The sequence below is a fragment of the Lepidochelys kempii genome, chromosome 1 (genome assembly GCF_965140265.1).
Source record: "Lepidochelys kempii isolate rLepKem1 chromosome 1, rLepKem1.hap2, whole genome shotgun sequence".
Lineage (NCBI taxonomy): Eukaryota > Metazoa > Chordata > Testudines > Cheloniidae > Lepidochelys > Lepidochelys kempii.
This window is the reverse complement of record NC_133256.1, coordinates 24,974,379-24,994,012: the sequence shown is the minus strand read 5'-3', so window position 1 is coordinate 24,994,012 and position 19,634 is coordinate 24,974,379. Positions and strand designations below refer to the sequence as shown.

Here is a 19,634-nt window from a genome sequence, read left to right as displayed (position 1 = left end):
GCCTATTAAAGACATACGCTAAGACCTGGAGGGAGGGAGGGAGGGAGGGAAGGAAGGAAAGAGCTACAAAATAAATCTGTCCTAGCAACCGCATCCAAAACTAATTCAACATTTTCACTTTATAAAAAAATAACATGGCAATGGTCCTAACAGAAGAGACTCTTCAAATGTTTCGTTTTTTCTTTGGTTACAGGGCCTTACTTTGGTTTTAGTAAGACATACTTGATCAAATGCCATGCCACAAACCATCTTGCTTTAGAAGGACGCTTTACTAGCTCTCCCACTGCACAGTACTATAGATAGGGCTAAAGTCTATCCTCAGACGTACCCATGTATTGTAATTCCTGTTGTCTTCTGTAGGAGTTGCATAATCAAGCACAGTATTAGGCCCTAAATTAAAATTCAGGTTAATGTTTTTAAATATTTGCTATCGTTACTGCTAAATATTTTGCTGTGAAACTCAACCTGATAAGTACAAGGTTAAGTCATCTAGCCTCTTCTGGCAGAGAAACTAACACATGAAAACGTGTTAAAGATTCTAATCTCAGTTACGCTGCAGTAAATCTGAAGCATCTCCACTAATGTCAAAAGACTGACTCTAGATTTACAAACAGTCAACTGAGATGAGAATAAGTTCTAAATCGTTCTATTAACTTTCAGAAAAGTTTTAACTTTCAGCAAGAAATATGTTTATGCACTCAGTACAACAAGTAAAACGCTCCCATAAAATTCACCCTGTACATCTTGGATTGTATCATCAGTGACTTTAAAAACTTTAAGATCACTTAAGCACAGCTTTACTTACTTCATAAAAGTATATTGCAATAATATTTATGAACCCAGTCCTACAAATGCTCTGCACACAGAGCGCTTTAATGGACTATGCCCTATATTGTTTCTAATAAAGATCTGATTCTGCAAGCATTATTCATATGAATTGTTCCAATTAAGTCAAATGAGTAAGAATGTAAGCTTGCTCCCAAAGAGTGAACTCTTCCTTAGCATCTGGCAATGAGGAAACAAATTACTTTTCAATATATGTGGGATGTGTCTTCCATATTGGCATATTGCTCTTCTCCAGTAGAATTCTCATTCACAGACCAAATACACACTAGCCTGTGCAAAAATAAAAAGGGGGCAGGTGGGTAGAGTATATGCACAAGAAGAGATCATTAGAGGATGTTTCTAAATCATTCTCTTGCCAGTTATCCTTTTCATGCAGATTCAAAGTACATCAGAAAGACCAACTCTGGGCAGCATGTGCAGTTCAAGCAGACAGTGAACGATCAGCTATGCCTGCAGGAATGATGGAATGCTAGATTTGTTTTAAAAACCACTCTGGGTAAGAAACGTATTTATAGAGTGGAGAAATAATAAAACTGAAGATCTCTCTGAAGTGACTGAAAGAGTTCACTTCCAAATTAATGTTTAACTTACTGAAGCACATTTACAACTCGACTTTCAAATGTAAACAAGTACAAGTGAAAATCAGACTGGGCTTATATGAAAAAGTATTTTCCAATAGCCTTAGTCTGCTAATCACAGTGAGCATGGGCGGCTCTTTTCTTGTGAAGATTCCACGTGCTTTACACAAAGAAAGCCAGGCAAGCCTTAGTATCCCCATTTTGCAGATAAAATAACTGCGGCAGAGAGAAGTTAAGTGGCTTGCCCAAGTCACCCCTGGAGCTAGAAATTTGAGGGATACTCTAAGCAGGATTCCCTACCCATTAGACCACACTGCTTCCCAGATATTATACACACACAAACAAGTTTTCTGCTTGCAAATACAATTAATGACAAAGAAAACTGAAAGTGCGTTTTAAACTAGCGCAACTAATACTCCAAACAGTATTGCGTTACCTAGGGAGGTGGTAGAATCTCCTTCCTTAGAGGTTTTTAAGGTCAGGCTTGACAAAGCCCTGGCTGGGATGATTTAACTGGGAATTGGTCCTGCTTTGAGCAGGGGGTTGGACTGGATGACCTTCTGGGGTCCCTTCCAACCCTGATATTCTATGATTCTATGATTACTTACACTGCTTTATCCACACTGAAAACTTTAGGTGGTTAAAGTTTTAAAATCTAGAAAATTTTACGCTTAACATGGATGAGAGTCTCTTCCTATCACTGTTCCTCTTCATGTCCCCCACTCAGCTCCCTTCTATGCCCCTTTCTGTAGATATCATAGAATCATAGAATATCAGGGTTGGAAGAGACCTCAGGAGGTCATCTAGTCCAACCCCCTGCTCAAAGCAGGACCAATCCCCATTTTTTGCCCCAGATCCCTAAATGGCCCCCTCAAAGATTGAACTCACAACCCTGGGTTTAGCAGGCCAATGCTCAAACCACTGAGCTAACCCTCCCGCCCAAATCCATCCATTACACCCAAAGCCTTGCCATTGCCAGCTTCCTGCCCTCTTCCAGCTGCCCTCCCCTGGTTCCAAGACCAGGTAACACCCTATACACAATCTCTCTCTCTCTCTCCTGGACTGCTATTCCTCCACATTTCGACTCCCTCGCCTAGCCTCCTACCCTTCCAATCCATGTCTGCAATCAGTAGCAAGTCAATTGATATTTCATAGACATTTAACAATCATTTCAGACCTTTCTCTGTGTACACAGGAAGACAACGGTGTTCAATTGTGACCCATGAGGTAAATATGGTTCAGGTTGGGGAGGAGGAGCGAAAAAGGAACCAAATACTGCAACCTCCTGCTTTAAGGCACACCTACCATTCTGCAGCACATTTCTGTGCCCAAGCCTATAGTACAGGGAATCTAAACTGGGCACAAAGGGACACCGGCAAGGAAGCTTGTTTCAGCCTGAGGGGAACCAATTAATTACAAAACCCTTTAAATATATAGTCCTTTCCAGTTTTTCCTGACCCAATGGCATGTCTGGGCAAAGACTTCCTCTAGGTGGCACAGAGTACATACATGTAGCACTAATTATACATATCCAAGTGCTTTTCAGTAATCAGATAAAACTACCCTGAGAGAGACTTCAGCTGTGTTTTGAAATATTCTGCTGTGCAAACAGCATAGGCTAAAGACCCCCCAGCAAAACAGGAGCAGCACCAAGTCGCTGGAAACTGCAAACAGAAGGTACAAGGAGGTCAAGTTTAAGAAAGGCCCTTAAAAAAATGGCAAGTAGCACAAATCTGAACCAAAGCGCACTAACAATTTGGAGGGAACATCGTTAAAACATTGAAAATTGACGGCAAGATTTTAAAAACACTTCCCAATTTTAAAAGGCAACTAATCTAACTGCACAAATAATGAGCCAATCAAAACAAATTAAAGGAGCAGCAGAATTCTGTATCAGCTGTAAGTTTTTTTTAAAAAAAGAAACTGAAAGGCCAGCAAAACCAGCATTCCCTAACTGGGGACTAAACCTATATGTCAACCACAGATATAAAAAAGGAGAGGGAAGCCCCACTGCCCAGGTGAGATGCAGGAGCCCTGAACAGCCCAGCCGTACCTAACCCAAGGCTTCTGGGAAGTGGTGAAGGCAATGGGATTCTTACCAGAATGCACCATCTTTCATATCAGCCTCTAGCTGGTAAGGTCTCTGATAAAATTGAAGCCTTCCTTGGGCCACTGGAAAAAAGCAATTGCTTTTCCTCTCTGTTCCCATCCAGGTCTGTGATGAAAAATCTTCAGCTTCATATATTTTTGCATAGTTGGTGTTGCTTCCCCACCTTATTCACTAGGGAAACTTCATACCTGCTAGCTGGGAGAGAAGTTTTTGAGTTGCGGCCAGTACAATAGAGGTAACAATGACATGCACTAAAGTTTCAGGGACAACGAGAGTACAGAAAGTGACACAGACTATCCAAAACACTGACGATACAAAGAAGCAAGTTGAGATTTTCAAGGTGCCCAAGGGAGTTAGGCTCCCCTGAAGATCTCAGCTAAATTCTAGCCTTTGGACCACAACTATAAAATACTATAACAAAGCTATGGGAAAAAAGGCATATACACAAAATCTCAGTTTTGGGTCCATATTTACTGCCAACCTATCTCTAGTATGCATTGCACTGCAGAAAAAAGAAAAGAAAAAAAAAATCTATAAAGAGGTTATTCCAAAGAAATAGCAGCTGACAACCCTACTCCCGCACGGAATCATGCTACATGATTCACAGCTTACATGACTCCACATAACTCAACCAATAACAGCGTGAGTTGCCGTTATTTAATCGCCACTTAAAGGAAACCTAGCAAAGAATTCTAAATCCCAGTCTTAAAAATAGCCATGTAAACATCAAAATTATTAGCTCAACATTTCAATCTGAAGAGTCAACAGAACATTTCACCCAATGGCAGAACATAAATAGCCTAGTTTAAGACTCTCTAGATGCCATAATTCGTATAAGCAATGTGAAACATCATAATGCTTAACATTTAAAAAAAAAAACAGTGCAACATATCTGACGGCAAAATGGACGTTTATACCGTCATTATATGCACTTGTCACTAAATTTAATCTGCATTACCCTGAGAAGTGCTCAGATGGTTATAACACAAAACGTATGTTCAATGTTATTTAGTAGTATTAATAACCTCCTTTACTTCAAAATGTGAAACACTAATGGCTCCGCTCGAGATGGCTCACTTCTAACCTTTAACAACATTCAAGTGGCTGTAATTTTTATCAGATTGTTTGGAATTTGATTTAGTTCAAGTCCTGAAGCTACAATTAAACTCACAGCTACCTTTTCTAACTATGCTTCATTCAACAGCTGGAATAATCTTTCAAATCGGGGGGGGGGTAGAAGGGAAGGTGGAAGAACAGGACACAAAATGCTATTTACAACTGGTTTGCACAATACAAGTATCAGCAAGTTGATTTACATATTTTCTGAGTTGGTGGAAAACAAATCATTTCTTACCAGCACTGCAAGAAAATCATCAAAGCTACTTCCTCTCCCCACCTTTCACTCCCTCAAGTCCAGATGCTATTCGAGGCTGAAACCAAAATTGCTATGCAATTTTCCTGGGAACACACACAAAGGGATTTCCAAAATCTCTCAGCATTGGCCTAACTGTTCTCTCACTGCAGTCAATGGTGACATTCCCCTTGACTTCAATGGAAGAATTAGCCAACTCTGAGAACTTCTGAAAATTCCACCTGTAGAATCCAATACGTTTAAGGATCAGCTACAAAATCTGTAAATAATGGTACACCCCTTTTACAGTCCAAAAAAATCCACCCAGTTAACTGAAGCTGGAAGGGAATTTCAGGTCAGAAGAGCCATCTATGGTGGGATCCACAAAGGAGTTTAGGGGCCTGACCCCCAAGTTTGGCTCCACTGCAATCCACAAAACTCCTGCCGAACCTTGTAGGTACCTAACTGCACTTGGCACCTAAGTTTTTCAAGTAGAAATTCCCTTGGACCTCAGAGCATGTACACTGCTGTCTCCCTCCCACCTAAGCCCCAGAGTGATTCATGAACCACAGAATGAGGCATCTTCAGCTGCCTAAATCGCATGTGGGGCCATATCTGGTCAGCAGCCTCTGAGCACGCCTACTGGAAAAGGTGCTACTCAAACGTCTCCTGCAGGAGGTGCTGTGCACCCAACTACTGGTTTGGCCCAGTAATTAGAGCACACCTGATCACCCCCTCCTCAGGGAAAAACAGAGAGTGAAATGCAGGCTTCATTGAAGTCAGTTGGGTTTTTTTGTTTGTTTTTTTTCCCCATTGATTTCAGTAGGGTCAAGATTTCACCCAGAGCATAAATAAACTTTGCAGCTGGCCTCGAAAATCAACAAACAGAGGACTCTGTCAGAGCCATTAGCCAGCCACTGTAAGTGACCTGCCTCTGGCTCCCAGGGCTACGAGATCTAAGACTGTTGGCTGGAGCGGAGCGTGCCAGCTGATATCAGCGATCAGGTCAGAACACAAGGAAGGGAATGGTCTTCAGGAGTCACAGAACCCACACCACAAAGGACTTTCGAGATCAAAATCAACTCCCTGCATTGCACTCAGAAATGAACTAGGAGTCAGTGCAGCCCAGGGAAAAGTAGCACAATACTGGACCTCATCAGTCTCTCACTGCCGTATTGCCCTTTGTGTAGCAACAGCATAAACACAGTCAACGGGCTCAATTCTGATCTCAAACCTGTTTTGCACTGGCGCAACTCCAAAGACTTCAATGGACTTGCACCAAATTTAGGGTCTGCTTCTGCTCCCACTCCCACCTCAGTTAATGACAAATACCCATTGACTTGAATAACGCAAGACCAGGACCTTCCAATGGTTTCAGTGAAAGGAGAATCAGGATCACTCTCTTTTAGTCACATTTTTTTTTCACAAACATGATGAAGAGAGATACTAACAGGGTATAAATTGCATTTTTTAAACAAATACCTTTATTTTTATGAAAGCCACTTAATTTCCATAAACCTGCTCAAGCTTTTCTTTAAAAGAAATTTACTTTTCCAAAATGAACGCTGACTGAATTCCAAAATGCACTCATCTTTGTTTGTTATCAATTTTACTTTTAATTCTTGTGCAAACCCCACAATGAAGCATTATCTGGGCTGAATGCACTGCACAAACACTGTTTGAACCTAAATGAAAAACTCTCTATATAGGAATTAAAAACAGAAAAAAACTCACGTAAATATTTCATTTTCCACTTCTGTGAAAACTTTTCCACAAAAGGTAACATTTATATGCAATGTCCCATCACAATTTTTGTTCTGCTCTCTCAAATTCTCCTCTCTTCCGCTGAATCATAGGTGCTGGAGCACCCACAGGAAAAAAAAAAAAAAGAGTGGGTGCTCAGCACCCACCAGGGGCCATGCCAGTCAGCTTCTCCCCACCCCCACAGCACCACCTGCCTGCCGGCGCGGCCCATCAACCAGCTCCTCCCCTTCCCTCAGAAGGAAGACACGGGGCAGGGCCTTGGGTGAAGGGGAGGAGTGGGACCTGGGGCAGAGCAGGAGTCGAGCACCCCCAGGCAAATGACAAAGTCAGCGTCTGTGCACTGAATACTGTAAAAACCTACTGAAACCCCACATTCCAACTGAAAAGGTAACTCTAACCCAACCTGGAACTGTGCTTGTGAAAAGCACTAGCTGGACAACCCAAGAGACTTCCCCGACGAGAGGCGTACAGCTTTCCGTGCCAGGGCTACAGCACTGTGGTGCCAATGTAGACACTGTGGTCGATGACAGCGCTGCAACTGGCCTCCAGGAGGTGTCCCACAATGCCTGTTCTTGCCTCTCTGGTCATCGGTTTGAACTCTACTGCCCTGCCCTCAGGTGACCAACCGTCATCCCCACCCCATAAATTCCTTTGCAAATGTAAAAGTCCCCTTCCTGTTTGTTCTGTGACCCGGGCAGCAGTCTCAGCGCATCCTTCCAGGAGGCCATGCCTGCTCCACGCACCAGGCGATCCCCCACTTGGAGCAAAGCCAAGCTGGACTTCATAAGCATTTGGTGAGAGGAGGCTGTCTACTCCCAGCTGCTCTTCAGTCATAGGAGTTATGATACCTACAGACAGATTTCATGATGCATGACAGAAAGGGGCCATGACCGGGACACAATGCAGTGCGGGTCAAAGTGAAGGAGCTGCGGAACGCCTACTAGAAGGTGCAGGAGGCAAACTTCTGCTCCGCAGCTGCACCCACGAGCTGCCGGTTCTACAAAGAGCTGGACGCAATACTCAGCGGTGACCTCACCTCCACTGCGAAGACCCCTGTAGATACTTCAGTGGTTCGCATGCCAGTCGAGAGTGGACTGAGCCAGGAGGAGGAAATCTTGGACGAGGATGTGGAGGGGGACCCAGAGGCAGATGATGACTCGGAGGTCAGAGATGCATGCAGCCAGGAGCTCTTTTCTACCCCGGAAGAGGCTAGCCAGTCACAGCTGTCGGAGATTGGTGAAGCGCAAACAGGAGAGGAGGCCCCTGGTAAGTGGATTTGATTTTGGGAATCGCTGAAGTGAGTTGTTGGGGGCAGGAGGGCTGCAGAAAGCAGGCTTGTCTCCTGCCGCATGCCGCGTCTAAGCAGCGGAACAGGCTGTTGATTGACTTCCTCACTTCACAGGAATCTGCCTCAGAGATCTTCAGCAAAACTCTCATGGAGATACTGGGCAATCCGCTGCCCTGGGTTCTTTGGCAGAGCTGCTTTGTTTCTTGCCCTATTAACGGTAACTTTCCCGTGCCACTGTGCCATCATGGTTGGAGGGGCGAGAACACCATTTCTGCACACAGGCGAGCAACATAGAGGCCGGGGTGGAAGCCGCAGTGTTGGAGAAGACCCTCCCATGATTTCCTGCTCACCCTCAGCAGCGAGATATCTTCCATAATGATCACATCCTTTGGAAAGTGTGGGGACAGGAATGATTATCAGGCCCCCCTACATTGCTGCCTCTCCCCAAGAGCCACATGCCCAGTGTACAGCAGGGGCTGGGAAGAGTGATCTACCTTGCCCCTGCAACTACTCACTATTTTGGGGGTCCTGTCGCTCATATGTGCTTGCCTGGGGTCAGCCAGTTAGTGACAGGTGTGTGAGTACTGGCTGTGTTTTAAAGCACTGAATCAGTGTTGTCTGTGTTGCAAACAATACTGCTGCTATAAAATGTTGCAATTAAACTTCAGAGAGATGACTGTGGGAGCCCAGCCTCCCTCTTTGTTTCTGGAGGCTGAACAGGTTGCAGAATTAGAAAGTGGCCAAGAAGAACTAAGGAGGATTTTCTGTGTGGTGTTATGATGCACTCTGTGGCCGAGAAATAGGAATTGAAGGAGTGGCAGAACTGCAAGAAGAGAGACCAAAAGGAGAATGCGGCACACCAGAATGAAGCCACGGAGCGACTCTTAAACATTATGGAGTGCCAAGAGGACACGTTCCAGGTGATACTCCCATGTACCCCCCAGACACCACCTCCACACTCTTATCTACCTCCTGGCTCGTCTGTACCCACAGCATTCCACTCCTCCCCCATCACAGTCCACCACTGCAGATTCCCACTATCCACTGCATTCAACACCCATCCCTCTGCAGTTTGGCCCTGCTGAAGTACAGTACCCGCTGCATTGTACTCCAAAGGAGAAGGCTGGATATGATCCCTGGACATACTCTGAAACCTAAAGATTTGTGTAACAGCCGTGTTAGTCTGTATTCGCAAAAAGAAAAAGAGGACTTGTGGCACCTTAAGACTAACCAATTTATTTGAGCATAAGCTATCGTGAGCTACAGCTTTAGCCGTCCTGGGACCCTCCCTTCTCCCATCCCCATCACTTGAGGGTTTTTTTTTGGTTTGACTCTCTCCTCCAGTTGTTGTTTTTTAATAAAAGAATTGTGTTGGTTTGAAAGCAATCTTTATTCTATTAATTGAAAGCAAACAGAGCCCTGCAAAGCCACAATTATGTTAAACCTTCACATTACATTGTCTGCACCAATCACAATCACCTCCTAGCATTATAAGCACTGCATTCCCAAGCACAGCAACAAATATTAGTGGCTTTCAGTTTCAAATAGCTGCCTCAAGGCATCCCTGATCCTTATGTCCCTGCGTTGCACCCCTCTAATAGCCCTGGTCTCTGGTGGCTCAAACGCAGCCTCCAGGCGCTGAGTCTCTGTGGTCCAGCCCTGACTGAAGCTTTCACCCTTCCCTTCACAAATATTATTGAGCATACAGCACACGGCGAGGCGATAAGCATTAGAATATTGTCATCAGCCAGGTCCAACTTCCCATAAAGGCAGCACCAGCGGGCTTTTAAACTGCCGAATGCACACTCAACAGTCATTCTGCACTTTCACAGCCTGTTTTTGAACTGCTCCTTGCTTCTGTCAAGTTGCCCCATGTATGGCTTCATAAGGCACGGCATTAGAGGGTAGGCTGGGTCTCCCAGGATCACAATGGGCACTTTGACTTCCCCTACTGTGACCTTCTGGACCAGGAAGACAGTCCCTGCTTGCAGCTTCCTGAACAGGCCACTGTTCCAAATGCATGCGTCATGCACCTTTCTGGACCAGCCTGCGTTCATGACTGTGAAACACCCACGGTGATCCGCAAGTGCCTGGAGAACTATTGAGATATACCCCTTGCAATTAATGTACTTGGTAGCTAGGTGGTCTAGTGCCAGAATTGGAATGTGCGTGCCATCTATCACGTCTCCACAGTTAGGGAAGCCCATTTGTGCAAAGCCATCCACAATGTCACGTTGCCCAGAGTCATGGTCTTCCACAGCAGGATGCAATTAACGTCCCTGAACACTTCTGTCAACACGAGTCCAACCGTCGACTTTTCCAATCCAAACTGGTTAGCGACCGATCGGTAGCAGTCTGGAGTAGCCAGCTTCCACAGTGCAATCGCCATGGGCTTCTCCAAAGGCAGGGCAGCTCTCATTCTCATGTCCTTGTGCCACAGGGCTGGGGGGAGCTCATCACACAGTCCCATGAATGTTGGTTTCCTCATCCAAAAGATCTGCAGCCACTGCTTGTCACCCCAGACGTGCATCACGATGTGATCCCACCACACAGTGCTTATTTCCCAAGCCCAAGAGTGGCGTTCCACTGTGGTCAGCACCTCCGTGAATGCCACAAGCAATCTCGTGTCATAGCTACTACGCGTGGCGAGATCAATGTCGCACTCCTCTTGCCTTTGTAGTTTAAGGAATAGCTCCACTGCCACTCATGACGTGCTAGTCAGAGCAAGCAGCACACTGGTCGACAGTTCAGGATCCATTCCTACAGACCGAAGAGGCAGAGCGCTCAGTACACAAACCGTTGAAAGATGGCGCCAAATGTGGACAGAAGCACAGGGACTGCTGGGATGCGAAGCAACGCATCACGGGACAGTGGGACAGAACCCAGGATGCCCCATGACCCCCTCTGCCTTCCCACAACTCTTACCGGCAGGAGAGGGAGAGATGCTGTCTGGGATAGCTACCCAGAGTGCACCGCTCCTAATACTGCTGCAAGTGCCACAAGTGTGCACACGCTATTGCGCAGGCAGCTGACAGTGTGAACACACAACAGCGGTTTCCCTTCAGAGCGATAACTGCCGGCGCTGTAACTCTGCCAGTGTAGACATACCCAGAGTGTCCCAGCTAAATACAAGGTGGAACAGATTGTTTAGCATAGGTAGTTAACACACATTTCAAGGGACCATTCAAGGTGAAGTGGCCCATTAACCTCTGCAGTTATGGGGGAGAAAAGAAAAAAAAAAGATGGGGGAGGGGTTAAGTGAGTTATATATTGCTGTCATGAGCCATGAATCCAGCATCTCTGTTCAGTCCATGATTTTTAGTATCTACCAAAGTTATGAATTTCAACTCCTGGGCTTGTCTTTTGAAGGTACTGGGCAGGTTTCCTTTGAGAATGAGGACTGATAAGTCAGATATAAAGTGATGGCTTTGTGAAAAGTGTTCCCACACAGGTGATGTGGTATTTTTGTCTTATTTTTCTGTGTGAGTTCATGTGAGGGCATAGTGATTGTCTGGTTTCATCCACAAAGTTGTTTGGGGGATGAGGTACACCACATGTTGTGATAGGAATGGATCTTGAAAGATGTGTTGTGGGGGTAGATGTACTGTAGCGGTGGAGATATGTCTCCAGATTTTGCTGTTCTTCTGGCAGGGTCTGGTGCTGCTTTGAGTTGCTGTAACCTGGTCTGCGGAGAGCTTGCTGAATAGAAACACTGGATTTATGGCTTATTACAACAATCTATAACCTACTTAAGCCCCCTACCACCGTTTTTTCCCACCTGTCCTGCCCCCCTAGGACTGGAGAAGTGTTAATGGGCCATTTCACCTTGAATGATCCCTTGAAATATGCATTAACTACTTGCTAAACAAGTGGCTCCACCTTGTACTTACCTGTAACACTTTTAGTACATTTCCCAGACCTGAAGAAGAGCTCTGTGTAGCTCAAAAGCTTGTCTCTCTCACCAACAGAAGTTGGACCAATAGAAGATATTACCTCACCCGCCGTCTCCCTTAAATCTTCTGTTGAGCCACTGAACAGACACAGCATGGGTGGCAGGAGTGAGAGCTTCTTCATATTATATACCACTGTGCCTCCCAGCCTAGTAGAGATTACTTCTAGTGTGAAACTCTGGTCTCACTGAAGCCTGGGGCAAAGCTGCCACTGACTTCAGCTGAGGCAGGATTCCACCACTGGTCTAGTAGTTCGGTCTCCCTGCCCATTCTGTCTTTGGCCTTCTAGCCAAAACCATCAGGATGCTAAATGTGCAAGCAGCTTTGGTGATGTGAACTAGAGACAAGTCACAAAACCATTCACATAAGTCATCAAATAGCCATAAGATGGTAAAAAAAAAAGAAAAGAAAAGAAACACAAAAACAAAAATTTTAGTCACTACTGACCTGTGCTTGATTCAAACCTGCATCCAAGAGATGAAAGGTATTCTATATCCTGTATTGGGACTGCTTGGGATAACAAATCCTCTCCTACCCCACAGATTTTTCTCATACAAGTAAAAGAAAACTATTAATCTGAGCAACATTTGTACTGTTTGCATGTGTCACAAACATTTGAGAACTCCAAACATATTTACGTCCGTAATGGAATAAGAGCTACTAAATCCTATCAGCAAGTAATGGCTAGACACCCTACTCAGGTATAATTGCCCACTTCATTCTATTTGACATAATCTATCAACTAGGTTACATCAGGTCGTATTGCCGTACTGGAGAATGGCAACAATGAAAACGTAACTTGTTAAAATATAATGCACTTATGTCAGAAACAAGGACTGCACTGAAAGAACCGAGTGTTTTATATGGCCGTCATCACAGTAGTAAAATAGCATAACACACAGGTCAATGGGCACCCTCACCTTATTGCTAGTTAACAGGTGTTACTATATAGGTAGTAAGATTCCAAGAGATACAACTTTTAGTTAGAAAGCAAGGCTCTTGCCCTTTAAAAAAAGCTTAACATCTGAAGGCAAGTACAGTCAAGGCAACCTACTGATTATCCGCGATAACACTAGATGCACAGGCACTGGAAAAGAAAGAAGCAGAGCTACCTCGCTGCTTTCTGGAGCGCCAGTAAATTGGTTCTAATTTGGGTTTCTCAGCCGGCCTGCAACATCTTTTGGGCACACGGTTCTGTGAACTCTTTCACAGCAGCATCTCGGGACCACAGACTGGCTCCAGAGGGATCGTCTGTTCTTTTCCTAGCGCCACCAACACGGTTTCTTCAAGGAAACAAGAGCAACTTTGGTTAAATTTAAAGGATAAGCTGTGGGTCACCAAAAATGGGGAGCAAGAACTGGACCCTCGCTGTTTCATGGCGCCCTGGTTTCCCAGCTCCGGTGTATACCCCCTATATAACTGCTTCTAAGCGACCAGTGAAAGCAAGGGCACCCCTCAGCCGTTAGCGAACAGGGCAGGATTTCTCCTCCCTAATTCTCAGAGCTCTCTCTTTTTCAGCTGCTAATTCCTCCGCCAGGAACCTGACCATTCATAAGTAAAGCCTCTGCTACATACTATCAGTGACTATGCCGGTGGAGAACACATCTTCTCCTGGAGAGAGGCGAGTTAGATTTTTGACAAACACCGAGCAAAGGATGCTCCTGGCGGAGTCTGACAGCAATGCAAAGGGAGAGAAAAGGAGGAGAGAGGGAACGCACGCATTTCCCGGAGCATTGTCTCTGGAACAAGGTAAGCTTGCTGCTCCGGAGAGCTATCGGAGTTTTCCCTTCTTTTATGTCCCGCTTACTTGCATTTATTTTAATTGGATCTGGGACTGAGGACAATCGTCAAACCTTTTAATCCTCCAAACAACAAAGCAAGGGCACGAAGCCACCAAGAACAAAATACAAGGCACACAACGATACGTCTCTTTAGCGACTGGGGGAAGGGCGCGGGGGTTGCCCCCGTAAATAATCCGGCAGGGTTCCAGAAATAGCAAAAGAAGTACAACGGTCTCCTAATCATAGAAGTTAGGGGTGGGAAAACCACATTTACCAGTCCCCAAACTAGGGCAGGTTTTGCTCCATGCCTACATTTACCAGCAAGTGGAAACACGGTCATCTGATGATTTCTTTTAGCTCCTTTATGTTAGCAAATGGAAATTCAGTCCCATTTGCAAACCAATGCAGCGGGGATGGAAACGGTCCGAGGCCCCAGCAACCCTCCTGCGGCTGCCCTACAAAGGCTGAACTAATCATTAACCGCAAAGGCAAAGCGAGATCTGTTCCCTCCGCCCGATCCCAGGCAGCAGCCAAGGGAGAGGTGAGAGATTATTGCAACGCTCACCCCACCCCCACCCCCCGCAAAAAAACCAAACTTGTTTCAAACGTGCAGAAATCCAAACGAAAGCGACCGGCCCCCAGGGCACGATTGGGAGCGACGGGGAGAGCAGTCTCCCCTCCCCCCACCCTCCAGCACTGCCCATTGCAAACACTTCCCCTGTGCGACCCCCACCGGGCAGAGTCCGCGCTGCCAGCCCCCAAGCAGGGAGCAGCTGAGCGATTCTCTCTGCTGGTCTCCGGCCGCAGCAGCCCCGCCGCCACCTCCCGGGGAAACCCCCCTCTGCAGCCATGCAAAGCGCAGCACAGTAACCGCCCCTTCCCCCCGCACCTCCAACGAGCAAGTCACGCCGCGAAGAGACGGGATTGGGGAAGGCGAACTCCCCTTCCACGCGGAGAGCAGCAGAGCAGAGCCCAGAGCAGCAGCAAGCCTCCGCCAGGCACCGCGATCGGCTGGGCTAGTAACGAACGCAGCTGAACAGCATAAGCAGAAAACTCCCCCGCGCCCCAGCCTCCGACTGTGTTTAAATCTGGTGCAAAGCAGGAGAACACTCACTAGCAGCAGGATTGCACTGCAGGGGGGGGGGAACCCCACTTGCTTCCTCCCTTTGCAAAAGCACAGCTCACCCGGAGAGCCACTGAGCTACAGATAAAGATCAAACACACCCGACGGGCTGGGGTCAGCAATTTGCATCGGCCTAAGGGGAGTTTCTCCTGCTTTACGAAAACCGAACCGGTTTAAGTTTTGCAACTTGCACATGCGAACTTCCCTATCGCGCGGAGCCCCTTCGGAGCGTGCACTGGGGCTGCTGCACCTTCCTCGGCGTCCCACGCTAGCGGCAGCGCGGGCTGTGCACGCCCAGGCAAGTTTGCAAGGTGGAAAGTTTCCACGCGTATCCCCCAGCCCGCTCCTGCCCGCCCGGCTCTGCAAAGGGACCGGCCAACCCCAAGAAGCAAAGGCGCCGCACCCTTCCCTCCAGCGGCATCAGCTCCGGGGCTTCCTCCGCTGCACGGTCTCCATGAGCCCGGGAGCCAGCCCCGCTGCGCCCTCCCGGTGCAGCGCGCAGCCCGGGACTGGAGCCGGGAGGAGACGGCTGGAGGCTCGGCGCGCAGCTCCGGACTCTGCCTGGGGGCTCTGAGCGGAGGGGGAAGGGGGCGATCCCAACCCGCCGGTCTGGTCACAGCGCAGCCTACCGGGAGGAGAGCCCGCTCCCGTGTCGCCGCCTCTTCTTCCCCTTGCCAGCCTCTCCCTAGCAGAGAGACAGACCCACACTCACCCCGCTCCTGCCGCCTGCTCTCTGGGGAACACAGACGCTCAGCCTCTGTGTCCGCTCATCCCGGCTGAGAGACGCTCGCTCTCCACAGCCTCCCTGGTGCCTCTTCTTCCCCTCAAAGACACACACGGCTCGCCCTGGATCCTCGCAAGCGCCTGCCTCCTTCCCGTCACAGCAGGCAGACCTCACGAGTTCTTCTCTCCCATCCCCAGCTGCCGCGCTCCTACACACCCACCCTGCAGCCTCTCACATCTGCCTCAACCCATCCCACCGGCGCAGGGAAGGCTACACCCTCAGCTCGATGCAATACTCCTTCAGTGGCAGGGCGAGCCACACGGTGCACTGTAAAAGCCCGAGATCTGGACAGGGCTTCCCAGTGTGTTTCTGCTTTTATCCCGCGGCCCTTGCTCCTTACTGTTGTTTACCCCGATCCCCTGGCGGGTAGTTATGGGTGATGAGTCATTATCTATGGTCCTATACTATGCTCAATAGCTGACTCGCTTGCAATATTTAATAAAAAGAAAAGGAGGACTTGTGGCACCTTAGAGACTAACCAATTTATTTGAGCATCAGCTTCCGTGAGCTACAGCTCACTTCATGGGATGCATTCAGTGGAAAATACCAGCTTTTTGCGAATACAGACTAACACAGCTGCTACTCTGAAACAATATTTAATGTCTATCTTGCCAACACCCTTGTGAGGTAGGGAGCTGCTTGTATCCCCATTTTAGAGATGAGGAACTGAGAGACACAGGCTGAGACTTTCAAAAGTACCTAGTTTTGGGAAGTTCCTAGGCCTTAGTGAAAGTCAATGGGATAGGAGTTAGGAACCTAAGTCACTTAGGCATTTTTAAAAATTCCTCCTTAAATGATTTACCTAAGGCCACACAGGAAGCCTGGGGTGGATCAAGGAACTAAACCTATGTACCCCACAAATCGAGCTAGCAGCTTAATTTTTGAGCCAGCTGCCTTCTTTTATTGCTTGTTTTTCATCTGGCAGCTTTTCCCCTTTTTTTGTGTGTGTGTGTGTGAAAAATCTTTTATCTTGGTTGATAATTACAGGAAATATCTTTCTCATGCTTTCTTGTATGTCAGAACCTGGAATATAAGAACAGCCATACTGGGTCAGACCAAAGGTCCATCTAGCCCAGTATCCTGTCTACCAACAGTGGCCAATGCCAGGTGCCTCAGAGGGAATGAACAGAATAGGTAATCAAGTGATTCATCCCCTGTCACCCATTCCCAGCTTAGGTGTCTCAATTTCTTCTCTGTCCCATCGATTCCTACCTGGGGTTGAATGGTGCTTCAGGACTTCCAGTTTTCATGTCTAGTTTGTATTCATGGATTCTGCACTTGGTAAGAGTCCAGCTTAGCTTTGCTAGTTTCACCGTAGTGAGGGTAGTCTGCTGTGATAGCTCTGCACAAGGATTTGTAGCAGTGTACAAGGTTGATTTCTTCCCAGTGTTTCATATATTGGTATTATGTAGGGTCTAGCATCTTGAGCATTTTCAGATTTTTCACTCCATTGGCTTGTTGGGACTGTTGGGAGCAGGAAATACAAGAGTGGATTATGCCTCTGTAGTTATTTGGGTTGAGAGCCACTTCATTTTTGAGTACTGGGGTAGGCTTTTATGTACTAGGGTACTTATTACTTGTTTCACAATATGCATATTCATGTTGCTGAACTGTATGTCCATTATGGCACTTTTGCTGTGCTAAGGGTAAATCTGCCCAAGGAGCCCCTCTTGTTCTACCATTGAGAACATTTTCTGTATAGTTGGCAATGTCTTCCCATTTGTGTTGATGGTGATGCTCAACGATCCCTATTTTAATGGGGTGTTATGATAAGGTAGGTCATCTCTAAATCTGTTTGTCTCCCTGTGTAGAGATGGAATCCAGTTCCCTGCTTGTACAGTCACTTATGGCTTATGTACTACATCTGAGAGAGACAGCTATCACCAGTGAAACTGCTTTGAAGTGTTAATTTTGTTTATTTTCTAGTCTGTTGCTCTTTCACTCTTTTCTTGCCTACCCCTTTACTGTTGGTCACAGTTGCTAAACATGACTTCCAACCAGAGGACAGGTGAAAAGTTCCCCATGAAAACCACTGTCAGCATTGCTCTCTCCACTGATCTCATAAAACACTCAGCATGCATTGGGCAATCTGCTGCTGTAAATTAGTGTGAAGGTGGAAAAAACCCAGCAAAAGCCCACATTAATCACACTATCCAGGCCAATAAGCACAAAACAAGAGGGCCAGACTGTAGCCAACAAAACAAACAAACAAACAAACATCAAACACTGATTGTTTATTTTAAAACCCTACTGACTACAACTAAAAGTGTGAATGCCCCATGGCAGAAGTACATAGGCAATGTTACCTTTTACTAAAACAAAACTACACTACAAGTCATTTTATACTAATGTTTGTTTTTCTCATAATGGGTCATCCAGCGAAATTTACTACTACTACTAAAAGTTTATTAATATTTGGTTTTTGGTAGTCTCAAGAAGCTACAGCTGAGACCAGGGGAGCATTGTGCTAGGTACTATAGAAACACAAAGTAAGGAATAGTCCTGTTCCTAAGAGCTTATACTCTGCACAGTCAAGAACAACATATACTGGGAAGGAAAATATAGTATATTACAGGTGGTATTGGGAGAAAAACTGATTTAGCTGAGGGATTAGCCACTGGGCTAACAGGACCCATGTCCAGGGGCCCCAACCAATTGGGCGGCCCTGGAAAAATGGGTGCCCCCGCACACCTACCCTGCTCCCCCTCCACCCAGCGCTCCTGCCAGGGAGCGGGGTCAGGGCGCAGGGGCACCTGCAAGGGAGCGGGGGAAGCCCTTGCTCCCCGATCCCGCTGCCCGGCAGGAGCGCTGGGTAGACAGGTGTGGTAAGCCCCATTCACCCCAACCCCATTTCCCCTGCAGGAATGCCGGGGGAGGGGTGGGGGGACTTCAGGTGGAAGGGGCCCCCACTTGCTCCAGCCCAGGGCCCCACAAAACCGTAATCCACCTCTGGAGCCAGGAACCCAGATCTCCCCAGTCCTAGTATAAAAACAGTGCTCCTTAGCTTCCAAAAGACCTTGCAGATAATGTTATACAGTACTGTTTCTTAAGTCGTCTTTTTGAGATATTGGCTGTTTTTCTTTATATTTTTGAACTGCCTCTGTGGGTGAATGGTAACATTATAAAAACATAAATAAAACTAAACACAAATTCCTCTAACTATAAATTAAAATACTGGGATAGATTGTGTTCCATGCCACTGCAATTTTGTTCCTTACAAATTATTGTAATGAACTGGCTAGTGTATGTGTACACCTCTGCCCTCTACTGGAAAGAATCAGAACTGTGTGTCAAAGTTCTTATACTGCTTGTATGGGGGTGGGGGGGATGTGAGAACCTGGATTTATGCAGGAAATAGCCCAGCTTGATTGTCATGCACATTGTGTAAAGAGTTGTCACTTTGGATGGGCTATCACCAGCAGGAGAGTGAATTTGTGTGGGGGGGTGGAGGGTGAGAAAACCTGGATTTGTGCTGGAAATCACTTTAGATAAGCTATTACCAGCAGGACAGTGGGGTGGGAATAGGTATTGTTTCATATTCTCTGTGTATATATAAAGCCTGCTGCAGTTTCCACGATATGCATCTGAGGAAGTGAGCTGTAGCTCACGAAAGCTTATGCTCTAATAAATTGGTTAGTCTCTAAGGTGCCACAAGTCCTCCTTTTCTTTTTGCGTATACTGCTTATATTTACCTTTAACTCAAATGGGAGGAGGCTGTATTTGCGGAGTAGGAAGTATGAAGACTGCAGTGCCGTCCCTACTGTTGTCATGTACTTCTGAAAAGTGTTGCACTGAATTTGTTACAATATTGCACAGTCCTTTGTTTAGCCTTCTGATAGGGCTTCCACTGCTTCTCCTGGGAAAACTATTCCACAATTTTATGGATTTCACTGTCAGGACAGGTTCTTTCTCTATTCCACCTATCGCCCATTCAATATTTGGCCTAAATTTCTATTTTCTTAATTCTATCCTTTGATAATACACCCTACAGATATTTACAGACTTACATCTGTTGTAGATCCCCCTTAGTTGTCACTTAGCCAAAGTCTATATATCAGA

General features: G+C 46.5%; 1 protein-coding gene across 5 annotated transcripts in view; it reads right to left on the bottom strand.

Annotated features, from left to right (window-relative positions):
* FAT3 (FAT atypical cadherin 3) overlaps positions 1 to 15,293 on the bottom strand; it is a 559,292-nt gene extending 543,999 nt beyond the window's left edge. For all 5 annotated transcript variants that reach the window (XM_073336876.1, XM_073336917.1, XM_073336926.1 and 2 more), the window contains exon 1: positions 15,195 to 15,293. The gene's annotated coding sequence lies outside the window, so the exon portion shown is untranslated. The remainder of the gene's footprint in view (positions 1 to 15,194) is intronic.
* Positions 15,294 to 19,634: the final 4,341 nt, after the last annotated feature.